The sequence below is a fragment of the Poromitra crassiceps genome (assembly GCF_964638095.1).
Source record: "Poromitra crassiceps genome assembly, chromosome: 5".
Lineage (NCBI taxonomy): Eukaryota > Metazoa > Chordata > Actinopteri > Beryciformes > Melamphaidae > Poromitra > Poromitra crassiceps.
Window position 1 is genome coordinate 57,833,898 of NC_139642.1, and position 12,628 is coordinate 57,846,525.

Below are 12,628 nucleotides of genomic sequence, written 5' to 3' on the forward strand. Positions count from 1 at the left end.
TCGAGCCGCGGCTGGGGGAGCAGTCGTACTTCCCAGTGTCACTTTTCTTGACACTTGACGCATACGTCATGCGCTTGACGGAGCACTAGCTTAAAGGAACACTCTGCCCATTTTCAACCAGCTTTGTATCATTAGAACATCAGTAGTATATCAGAAAACTGTAAACTGTTTTGAAGTCTGTCATTTAATTTGACAGTTATTGAGTGTTAAAGTGTGGACCAGTGACATCACTGGTCCACACTAACTCAAATTAATAACTCATTAACTCAAATCAACTCTCAATAACTGTCAAACTAGATGAATGATGAATAGTTTGACAGTTATTGAGAGTTGATTTGAGTTAATGAGTTATTCATTTGAGTAAAGTGTGGACCAGTGACATCACCTGTCCACACTTTAACACTCAATAACTGTCAAATTAAATGACAGACTTCAAAACCGTTTACAGTTTTCTGATATACTACTGATGTTCTAATGATACAAAGCTGGTTGAAAATGGGCGGAGTGTTCCTTTAAAAGGCAGTTGATAGTGTAGGCTCTCGATTTATCTGCCATCTGTTGTGATGTCTAGAAGTGAAGGAGCGCAGACGTATGACGTCAGAGCGACGCTCACAGGCAGTCTGAAGCAGCACGTTGAAATAAACGGAGGCGGTTCATGACGCTCCAACCTGAGTATTGAGTTTTAATCAGTGGGCAACAGAATTAGGGAATGTATGAAGCCAGTCGTGAAATTCCATTAATTCGAAAAGTCCGCAGGGGGGCGCACGTCAGGTCCGGAAGTGACGACACGTACATTGGCTCCAATGTAAAAATGCGCCGACCTCTCTCGTTCTGTGTCTTAAATAAACATTTTCCGAATGAGCTTATGGTCTGAATAAACAATTTCAAGTCTTTTTCATGCTCCCCTGGGCTCCGTTTTCTAAATTATGGTCCCATTTCGAGTAAAAGACTCAAAAGAGCCGATAAAAATTATAACTTTGGGGGCGGGATTTTCTTTGATTGACACCAGCCAGCCCAACCAGTTGCCAAGGCAGGCTAGCTAGCTAGCTAGCAACGTAGCCAGAGATTAAAAGTAAAATAACAGAAACAGCGTTACACTTATGATATTTTAATGATGTTAGTAGACACACGTAATAGTATAGATCCCCGTTATGAGGTATGTTGATCAAAAGAACACCTAAAACGCTATATCGAAATCGGGTTTTAGTGGACGGGCAGCTCTGAAGTTGGGGCTTCAGAGCTGATCTGCGGCTAGCTAGCTAGGTCTGTTGATCAAAAGAACACCTAACGCTATATCGTTATGTAATGTGACTTGTGACATGATCACCACATTTCAATAAATATAACGTTTTTGCACATTTGAATGCTGCTGGTCGTTTGTTTAACGCTGTATATATTGGACATTTAAAGCTGATACACAATTGTGTTGAGGTAATTCCGCAAAGCTCAGTTAAAAATATAACGTGTAACACTTAAAACAATCAAATGTAAATTTTTCACAGTAATACAGTCCAGGCCATGGTGAGCTAATTGTTTGAATTATATCGAAATATATTTGTATGGTGTAGCAGACATTACAATAATATGACAATATAAGCCAGTTACCCTAGCTAGAGAGAGCAATTTCAGCCCACCAGATATCACCATATTTCATTTCAATAAATATTAAGCATTCATTGATTGAAGCAGACTGCTGGTTTCTCCGTCGTCATGTCCTCTGGTCCAATCTTCGGTTCGTATCACTCGACATCAACAATCTTATACATGATAATATACAACAAGGCTATCTTTGTTGACAATGTTTATTGACAAAAGCATTAAAACAAGCAAATATAACAATATTCTCCGGTCACTGGCACTAGCTACAACTTGAACAGAATATTATAGTTTTGATCTTCACAAATCATGATCCTCTGTTGTGTAGTTTAGCGTTAATCTCAGGAGAACAGAATATTATTGCTTCGATCTGTGTGTCCCATCTGGTACTGGACGGCGCTACCCCTGGAAGAAACGAATTAGACACTGTTAATCACTGTATAACGTTAACGTTTGCTTACCCAACACTACGTGCGATTGGTAAATACTGTAAATGTAGCCTTGTACCAAGACGCTGATTACATTACACTGCATTACATTGCATCAGCTGATGCAATGTAAGGAGGCTACTGTAAATGCAGAGGTGGATAAACTATCCAGAGGAGTTGAACCCCCTTGTTCCCCCTCATTGATTGATAGTTATCTAACGTTAGCTAGATATATAACGCTATAGCTGGTAGATCATATGAGTATGCTTTGAATCTGCCTCATCTCAAAGAGGTAACCTAGGTAAACAGAACTGCGTTTGTTTTCTGTCTACGTCCGAATCTGTGCAGCATGCAATACTGTTTAACGTTGTATAACGTTAACTTATGCTACTCTAGTCTAACGTCCTCCTGTAATGACAAATGGACATGTAGCTAGCGTTAATGTCATGCTATGCAATTAGCGTTACGTTAGAAAATAAGATTACCTCGATTTTGTGGAAGATGCAAGCGGCAGGCTGGTGACGCCGCGCGAGGTCTGGAGGAAATAATACTCTGGTTTTTCTTCGGGCTATTGTATTCAATGTGAGAGCAATGGAGCAAGGCTAGCAATAGCAACTAACGTTAGCAACATTTGTTAGCCAAGCTAACGGCTAGCAGGGAAAATAACATGAACAAGATGGATGCCGTGGCGGAGGAAACCCTCCCCCGAGTCCCGTCCACGCTCACGCCCTTTCCTGTTTTCCCGGCTCCAGGTTTGAACAGATTTCCCACAATGCAACAGGAAAATCCATTCATCCAATCAAACGAAATCAAACAATATCAGGAAGTGAGCTTCATTTTGCCGTGTCAAAATCATATAGCTAAGGTGGTCCAGATATTATGTACAGTCTATGGTTTTAATGATATTGTCTATACGCAGAAGTACAACTATACAGCCCGACACCTCGGACGCTACAATAGCAACCCCCTGGTGGCATGTCTCGTCTTAATTAGGAAGCTAGCAAACAAACGTCCCTGCTGTTCCCCAGATTGTAAGCTACTTTGATAACGGTCTGTCCAACATCCTCACTGATACTTTTACTATTGATATGCCAAACTTCCAGGTAGTTTTTTCAAAGTGGCCGTGTGAAAAAAGGTCACGTTTCTAAGTCAGAGGAGCTGCTGCTGCTGCTGTGTCTTTACTGTCATTCACAAGGTTTCATGCCCTGCAAGCTTTCAGCACATCTGCTTGCGCAGTGAGAGCAACATGCCACTCACGCTGCCTGCTCTCTTTGTGTACATCGAAGTCCAGGACTACATCCCTGCTGCCTTCGTGCTCCGCTTTCCACTTTGTATTCACACAAAAAAGCTGCACTTGAATTTGTTTTGAGTGACAGTCACGGACAGGCTCAAATTAAATTTAGACCAGTGGAGCTTGGTAGAATATTGTTTATCGCTGCTCATTTTGACACAAATGTATTGCACACACACACACACACACACACACACACACACACACACACACACACACACACACACACACACACACACACACACAATTTGATTCAATGTTGAATTATGAATTACTGCTGCATTATGCAGTGACGCATTTGATTCTACCTCAGATTTCACAGATGCCTTATTCAACCCAACAAAGGGCACAGAGAAGACCACAAAGACACAGGAGGTAAACAAATAAGTTGCTGAAGCAAATTGCACTTAGCCAGAGTGGCTGCTAAAACTGATATATCAATAATGTCCCCAGTTCTCCCATAAAACCATAACAGCACTAATTGTATTCCTGGAACATGATCATGCTAGAATGTCATGTTCCTGTCCTCTGTGTGCCCACACAGTCATCATCTGACTACATCTCGCCCTATGAGATGCCTATGTGGTTCACTGACAAAGCTGGAGCCAAGGACAGGTTAGAAATCACGCGAACAGGCACAACCGGTTCTGAGTTGACTGCCGCCTCGCCTGGAAAGTGTGGTATTGTTTACTGGTACAATAATAAACCTAGGAGGCTAACTGGAGACACGACACAGGACGTCCATTCAGTTTACTGTGTAACTTGTTTATTGGTCCCCCGTGCAACAACACGTATACGATGGTTCCTAGCTGACGTACGTGAACCCATCACTACATCCCCCTTTCTAAATAATGTTGCTTCTTGTAAACAATGAGTTATCATATCAACAACTATAGGAGAACTCTTTTTTTAGCATGGCTGTACCTTAAACAGTTCAGGCATTCAAATATTATTTTAGTTATCAACCAACCATGACATTGCTATCAACAACATAATAATGCTTAGTGTATGGCTTCCACTTGCTTATTAGCTTACCCGTAAAACCAATTGCATGAAACATTTTCACAACTTAGCTTCTGTAAACACTGCATCATAGTGAACATCAACACAATCTTTCTTTTTTTTTTCTTTTTTTTTTTTTTTACAACATTTCTCTTTTTTCTGTTTTTATTTCTTTTTCTTATTTTATATAACACCACCATAGTCTCTCTTTTTTTTTTTTTTTTTTTTTTTAGAGTGTGTTATAGGTGGATAAGGGATGGGGTGGACTACCCAAACCCTTCATCTGAGTGAGGGGAGTATTCTGCCCCGATGTCAATCACTCAGTGTGTGTGTTCATCTCACAAAGTCCTTAAGGTACCCTGGTGTACCCCTGGTTCGTGCAGGATAGCGTCTCTCACACACTGGAGTCTGTTGGCTGGAGTCGTGCTGGACTTCAGGTGTGACAGGTGTACTCACTGCAGCAGGAACGGTGTTCTCCCGTGATGTCTCAGGGTCTGGGACGTTGGTGGGTGTCCCAGTGGATGTCTCAGGCGCCACAGAGGTCGGTGAAAGGTGGAAACGGTTCCGCCGCAGGGTGCCTCTGGGCGTCTCGACGACATAGGACCTTGGTGTCCCTGCGGTAGACACGACTGTGCCTCTCTGATGCATGTCTTTGACCCACACATGATCGCCAGGTTGCAGGCGTGGCAGGTCATGTGCTCTGTGTCGACGGTTGTAGTTCCGCTGTTGTTTTTGTCTGTACTTTTGCTCTGACCTTTCCAGGTTCTCTGTGTCTGTGCATGCTGGTTTGAGCTGGGAGGGGATGACAGGAACCCTGGTGCGGATCTTTCTCCCCATGAGTAGCTCAGTGGGACTGTGTCCATTAGCCAGAGGAGCAGAGCGGTAGGCCATGAGGGCTAGATAAGGATCACTGGACGTCTTGAGGAGACTCTTGATTGTCCTTACAGCCCGCTCTGCCTCCCCGTTGCTCTGCGGAAAGTGTGGACTTGAAGTCACATGGCTAAAGTCCCAATCACGCGCAAACTTTGTGAAGGATTCAGACGCAAACTGTGGCCCGTTGTCGGATCTGACCACTTCTGGTATCCCGTGACGAGCAAAGATAGACTTGAAGTGCTCAATCACAGCTTCTGATGATGTCGAGGTCAGTTTGGCGACTTCGAAGTATCTGGAGTAATAGTCCACGATGACTAAATACTGTTTGTTGTCTATCTGAAACAGATCTGCTCCTACTGTAGACCACGCCCTTGATGGAAACTCAGTGGGTAGCATCGTTTCTCTGAAGTTTGTTCTCTCTCTTGCACATGTGTCACAGTTCTCTATCATTTTTGTCAGCTCTTTGTTGAGGCCAGGCCACCACACTGATTGTTTTGCTCTCTCCCTGCACTTGGTTATGCCGAGATGACCCTCGTGCAGCTTGTTCAGTATGTCGGCTCTGAGTGATGCTGGAATGACGAGTCTGCAGCCGAAGAGCAGCAAACCATCATGAACTGTGAGATCCATTGAGAATGGCAGATAGGGCTGGAACGCTCTTCCAATTGAAAACTTGTCTGGCCATCCTTCTGCACAGTACTGCTTCAGCTGGCGCAGTATGTCGTCATTGTCCTGATGTGTTTGTATTTCCCTGAGCCTCTTCTCGGTCGCTGGCAGACTTGCCATGACAGAGTCAGCATACAGGTTGATCTCCTCCTCTGACAACCCCTCTGCTGTGCTGTTCACAGGTGCTCTGGACAGCACATCCGCTGTCGCAATGTCCTTGCCGGGCACATGAGATATTGTATAGCTGAATCTCATTAGGCGCATGCGTAGGCGTTGGATGCGCGGTGGGAGTTCATCGAGGTGCCTCGAGCCCAGCAGTGGAACTAGAGGTTTGTGGTCTGTCTCAATACGGAAGCTTTTCCCGATGAGGAACTCTGCGAACCTCTCACAGGCCCATGTGGAGGCCAGTGCCTCCTTCTCAATCTGGGCGTATCACTGTTCGGTGTTGGTGAGCGCCCTCGACGCATACGCCACCGGTCTCCACTCTGCATTTTCTTGCCGCTGGAGGAGAACAGCACCCAACCCATATGAGGACGCATCGGCAGACACTAGCGTCTCTACATTTGGATCGTATAGAGCCAACCCTGGATGTGTAGTCAGTTCTCGTTTAATTTTGTCGAAGGCTCGCTGTTGTTCCGATGCCCAGGTCCACCCGTTTGACTTTTTCAGTAGATCTCTGAGTGGGCGTGTCTTTGTGGCTAGGTGAGGAAGGAATTTCCCGAGGTGATTTGTCATCCCCAGAAAGCTTCTCACTTCACTGACGTTATCAGGCTCTTTCATGGCTCTCACAGCGATTACCTTGTCAGGGTCTGGGCTGACCCCCGACGCCTCAATGATCTGCCCCAGGAATTTCATCCTGCTCTTTGAGAACTCACACTTGTCATTGAGGGTCACTCCTGCCTCCTGCAGGCGTGTCAGTGCTCTCCGCAGCCTCTCGTCATGCTCCATCTGAGTGGCTCCCCAGATGAGCACGTCGTCCATCTGACACAGAACACCTTCTAAGCCCTCCAGCGTCTGCTGCATGCGTTTCTGAAAATGTTCTGGCGCGGATGAGATGCCGAAGCACAGACGGTTGTAGCAATACCGCCCAAACGGAGTGATGAATGTTGTTAGCAGAGAAGACTCCTTGGCGAGTGGTATCTGCCAGAATCCAGCATTGGCGTCTAGCTTTGAAAACACTTTGGCTCCAGCGAGCTGTCCTAGTGTGTTTTCCACTGTGGGGAGTGGATGTGTTTCTCTCTTTACTGATTTATTCAGCTTGGTGAGATCGGTGCATATTCTCACCCCCCTGCCTGTGCGCTTGGGCACCACCACCATGGGCGCACACCACTCTGTGGGCTAGCTCCTCCACCTTTGAAATAACACCTTGCTGCTCCATGCGGTTCAGCTCCTCTTTAATCCTTGGTAGGAGCGGGAGGGAGATACGCCTGGGCGTTGTTATGGAAAATGGGGTAGCTTCCGGCTGCAGTACAATGGTGTACTCACCCTCCATTTTTCCTAGTCCAGAGAACAGCTTTGGAAACTCCTGTTTTATCGCTTCTTTGCAGTCCAGGCTGACATCATCTAGCCTGGCGATCAGCTGCAATGCTGTGGCAGCTGGCCTGCTTAGCAGCGGTGTGCTCAGCCCCTCTACGACATAGATGTCCTCTCTCGTAGATTTGTCTCTCTTGCTCAGAGTGGCAGTAAACTTGCCTTTGACACTGAGAGGACCTCTTCCAGGCCCCTTCAGGATCTTTGTTGCCTTCTCCAGTCTGCTGAACTGGCCCTGTGCGTACAGCGCTTCCGGGACTGCTGACACATCTGCTCCTGTGTCAATTTTGAACACTGTTTTGTAGTTGTCCATTTTTATTTCTGTCATCCAGGGACTGTCCCCCGCATCAGTTGTCAATGAGCCCAGGAACGCAACCTCATAGGATTCTTCAGTGTCCTCGGAGACTGTGGCAACATTCACTTCATGCATTTTTTTAGTCTTACACACTCTAGCATAATGTCCTTTTTTTCTGCACAGGTTGCACATCACATCCCTCGCTGGACATTGTTCCAGGCTGTGCCCTCTTGTGTCCCCACATCTAATGCACTGTCTGTCATGTGTTTTCTTGAACGTCTGACTACTGTGTCTGAATGGCTGTGGTTTAGCTTGCTTTGATCTTGCGCCGCCATGCTGCTGTGAGCGCACGCTGTCAAGCTGCGTGTTTAAAATGTCTCCTTTAAAGTTAGACTTTAGCATTTCTTGTTGCTTTTTCACCTGCTCGCTTTGTTTAGCTCTGGTGACCGCTTTTTCAAGTGTCAGTTCGGGGTCCATTTGCAGTTGTTCTGACAAACGTTTATCTCTCAGACCCACCACAAGCCTGTCCCTTACCATTTCGTCATGCAGAGCCCCGTAGCCGCAATGCTCTGCTAGGCAATGCAGCGCAGTGATGAAGCAGTCGGCCGTCTCGCCTGTCTCCTGCTGTCGCTGGTTAAACTTGGCTCTTTCAAATATCACGTTCCTGCGAGCTATGAAATGAGTATTTAACTTTCCTTTGACAGTCTCGTACTCACTCGCTTCTTCAGCGCTGAGGTGTAAAGAAACCAAAATGTCCTCGGCTTCCTCTCCCATTGTGTAGATTAGTGCATTGACCTGATTTTCGTCCGCCTGTATTTCCAAACCAGACGCGATGCGAAATCTGTCAAAACGTTTAATCCACTTTGTCCAATCTTCAGCTTTAAACGTGAATTTCTCCGGTGGGGTGACTTGAAACTGGTTCATGTTGCCGCGGCTATCAGCTAGCGTGGCTAGCTAGCTCTGCTAACTTTGACTGTCGCCGCTACTGGCTCGCGCAACTTCCACCAAGCCGACACTTTTCTTCTTCTCCAAAAAGCGGCGCCGAACCCACTTCGCGAGTTATTAAACTTCTGACACCATGTGGTATTGTTTACTGGTACAATAATAAACCTAGGAGGCTAACTGGAGACACGACACAGGACGTCCATTCAGTTTACTGTGTAACTTGTTTATTGGTCCCCCGTGCAACAACACGTATACGATGGTTCCTAGCTGACGTACGTGAACCCATCACTACAGAAAGCAGACGAGAGCGAGAGAGTATGGCATGTGGATGAAGTCTCCTTCACTTCAATTGTACCAACATGACCTACTTTCCAACAATAACCAGGAAGCTGCCTGTAGGCCTACCTGTACTGTGAGCAGTCGTTGTGGCTCTTGAAATCGCTGTCCGTTCTCAAGAGCTATTCAGTTGGTTCATGAAATCGCTGGGCTGCGTGCCCTCCAGTGTTGCTCCTGGCCAATCAACACCGGCGCCACAGGGCGTGGTTATTGCTTATCCTATGTGGGGTTAGAAATCACGCACGCTTGACACATACGTCATGCGCTTGACGGAGCACTGCCACTAGCTTAAAAGGCAGTTGATAGCAACCCCCTGGTGGCATGTCTCGTCTTATATTCATGTGTATCTGAGCTTAATCTTAGTTGAGTATATAAACAGGTAGGGTATTTTGACACTGATATTTCTTAAAAAGACAAGGAGTGATAGCCTACTGTCAGCCTTTAACTAGAGGGTAACAAGATCTGTAGGCCTACTTATAGTATAACTACGGGGTTCCACACTGTACTTATAGTATAACTACGGGGTTCCACACTGTAGCGCAGGCCCGCCGCACCCCATTACGCAGAGTACGCAGACTGCGTAGTAGGGCATCATGTGACTGAGGGCACAAAAAAAAAAAAAAAAAAAAAATTTGGTGCCCTCAGTCAGGCCACTCACTGAACAGCAGGCCAGGCGCCGCCTACTGGTTTACTAGTGGTTTTATTACTTTATTCAGGGTTAAAGTGGGTGCATCTCATTGTAAAATTGGACTCTTCAAACGACCCAAATTGGGCTTCAAACGGCCCAAATCTGTCTTCAACTGGCCCAAATCTGGCTTCAACTGGCCCAAATCTGGCTTCAAACGACCCAAATCGGGCTTCAAACGGCCCAAATCTGGCTTCAAACAGCCCAAATCTGGCTTCAAACGGCCCAAATCGGCTTCAAACAGCCCAAATTTTTCGCCGCCGCCCTTCAGACGCCGGCACCCACGTCGGCCCATATCGGCCTGGCCTGCTTGGTATCTAATGCCCGGCCTGAATTATGATCCCAGTCCGCCCCTGCTTGCACGTACAGTTTAACAATCGCTTGTTTGCTGACATGTACAGTAATTCTAACAATTGTTTGTTTGCCACATGTAATGTAATGTGAGATACACTAGTATCGTTCATAATTAATGATTTTGCAGTCTTTCGTTTGACAGTTATTGAAAGTTTTGCGGGGGGGGGGGGGGGGGGGGGGCACCACAAAACAATTACGCTTAGGGCACCCAAATGGCCAGCAGCGGCCCTGCTGTAGCTACTTATAGTACCTATAACTACGGGGTACAAGGAGTGAATTTAGACTTTAACTAGAGGGTAACAAGATCTGTACTTATAGTATAACTACGGGGTACAAGGAGTGTAGTTATACTATAACTACAGGGTACAAGTGAATTTATAGCTACTTTAACTAGAGGGTAACAAGATCTGTACTTATAGCATACGGGGTACAAGGAGTGTAGTTATAGTATAACTATGGGGTACAAGGAGTGTAGTTATAGTATAACTACAGGGTACAAGGAGTGTAGTTATAGTATAACTACGGGGTACAAGGAGTGTAGTTATAGTATAACTACGGGGTACAAGGAGTGAATTTAGACTTTAACTAGAGGGTAACAAGATCTGTACTTATAGTACAACTACGGGGTACCACACTGTACTTACAGGGTAACTACGGGGTACAAGGAGTGTAGTTATAGTATATCTACGGGGTACAAGGAGTTTATAGGAGGCTATCGTAGATGCAGCAATAACTTCAGTTATTTCTCAACTGGACAGCATTTCCAAAATATCAAAACGTTTATTAATCCAATCCAATTATTAATCGCTCATGCGTTAGTTTGTGGAAATTCCTGTGCAGTTATACTATAACTACACTCCTTGTACCCCGTAGTTATACTATAACTATACTCCTTGTACCCCGTAGATATAGCCTACTATAACTACACTCCTTGTACCCCGTAGTTATACTATAACTACATGCTTATTTGCGGGCTGTATTCTAAAGCATTACCCCAGGGGGTAATGTTATAACAAGCTTCACGTAATTCTCCCCACATATCCTGTTCTACACGGCAACTCGAGGGTACACAGCCTCGCATACACAACACAACACTGATATATTACATACTTGCCTGCAAATGAAAAATATAAAAAATATAAAATTTAAAATACAATAGGCTACGCCACAGCGCATAAGCCTAGCCCCCCCCCCCCTCCCCCCCACCCGTCCAGCCGTTTGTTCGAGGCCAGTGAAGTCCCAACAATCTACAAAAACATGCAATATAAAATCATAGATCAAAAGTTGAATCATACACAATAAATAAAACCAAAAGTAAAGGGTTAGCCCGGCCCCTCCCAATGGCCAAGGGCAGCATCTGTTATTCTGGCCTCATAATAAGCACTGAGGCGGGTGGTCAGAAATTCAAATAACATTAAAATACATTGTATGCTTTGGTGCGATGTAGGATTTTGTCTTTCAATATCCTCATTGCAGCCTCGCTTGGTGTTGTTGCTTCTCACAGCCACAGGAATAGTGTCCCTGTAACAGAGAGCTCAACATGAGCAAGAGCGCCTGGCCAATCCCGGCGCTTGACTGCTGTGTAGGCACACACACCAAGTTGTCACAGAGAGAGAAGAATCTGACTTGCATCTTGCATGGAGGCAGACTGGAGAAGAAGTGAGACGTAAAGTAAGTTGTTGCCGTAAAGCCAATACAATAACAAGGAGCGCCACACAGTGGACCAACATGTAATTGCAACCAAAGTGACTGTTACAACGGACCACGTGACAGACCACACTGACCACCCACACACCATAGTTAGTAGAGCGGATAAGCACAATAATCATGCACTTTTTGACAGAAACGTGTAATTTCACACATAGGGAATACCATGAGATTTATTTTAAGATTGGGAGGGAAGTCAGATTTGACCAATTTGACCGCATAAAACCAGGTCTAGTTCAAAGACCATTACTCTTATACCTTTCAAATCTGTTCTAGATCACCAAGGGGACCCTACACTCTCACCAAGAAATACTTTAAGATTTTTTTTTTTACTTTTATCATGGTATCAGCACACTTGAACATTAGACTAGTGGGGAATGGCGGCTTGGATTTGAGGCCACATCTGACTTTTTTGAAGCAGTGCACAAGTGTTATAAGCACATTTCTAGGCCTACATTAGACCAGGGGGAATGGCAGCCATCTTGGATTTGAGGCCAAATCCGCCTCCACATCTGTTGACCCAAGTCACCAACCAGAGCAGCATCCTCTGTAAAGTGGGCATGTCAAGAACACATCCGGGAATTTTAAGCATTCTTGGCGAAATGTGAATTTGCATTGAAACAGTACTTGGGGCTGCGACTGATGACGTTTCACAGGGACACAAGAACACAAGAACCCTTATTGAGAAATGGCCCTGGTCGGTCAGGGCGGAAGGGAACTGGTGGGAATAGCGTGATCCTCCCACGTGCTACGTCCTGCGGTGAAGCTTACGCCATCATGTGAAAAGAAGCGGCTGGCACCTGCACATGTATCAGAGGAAGCGTGTGTCTACGGCTCTCCCCAGATTGGCAGTTGGGGTGGCGACCGGGGCAGCATGGGGAATTGGCCAAGTACAATTAGGGAGAAAATGGGGGGGGAACCAG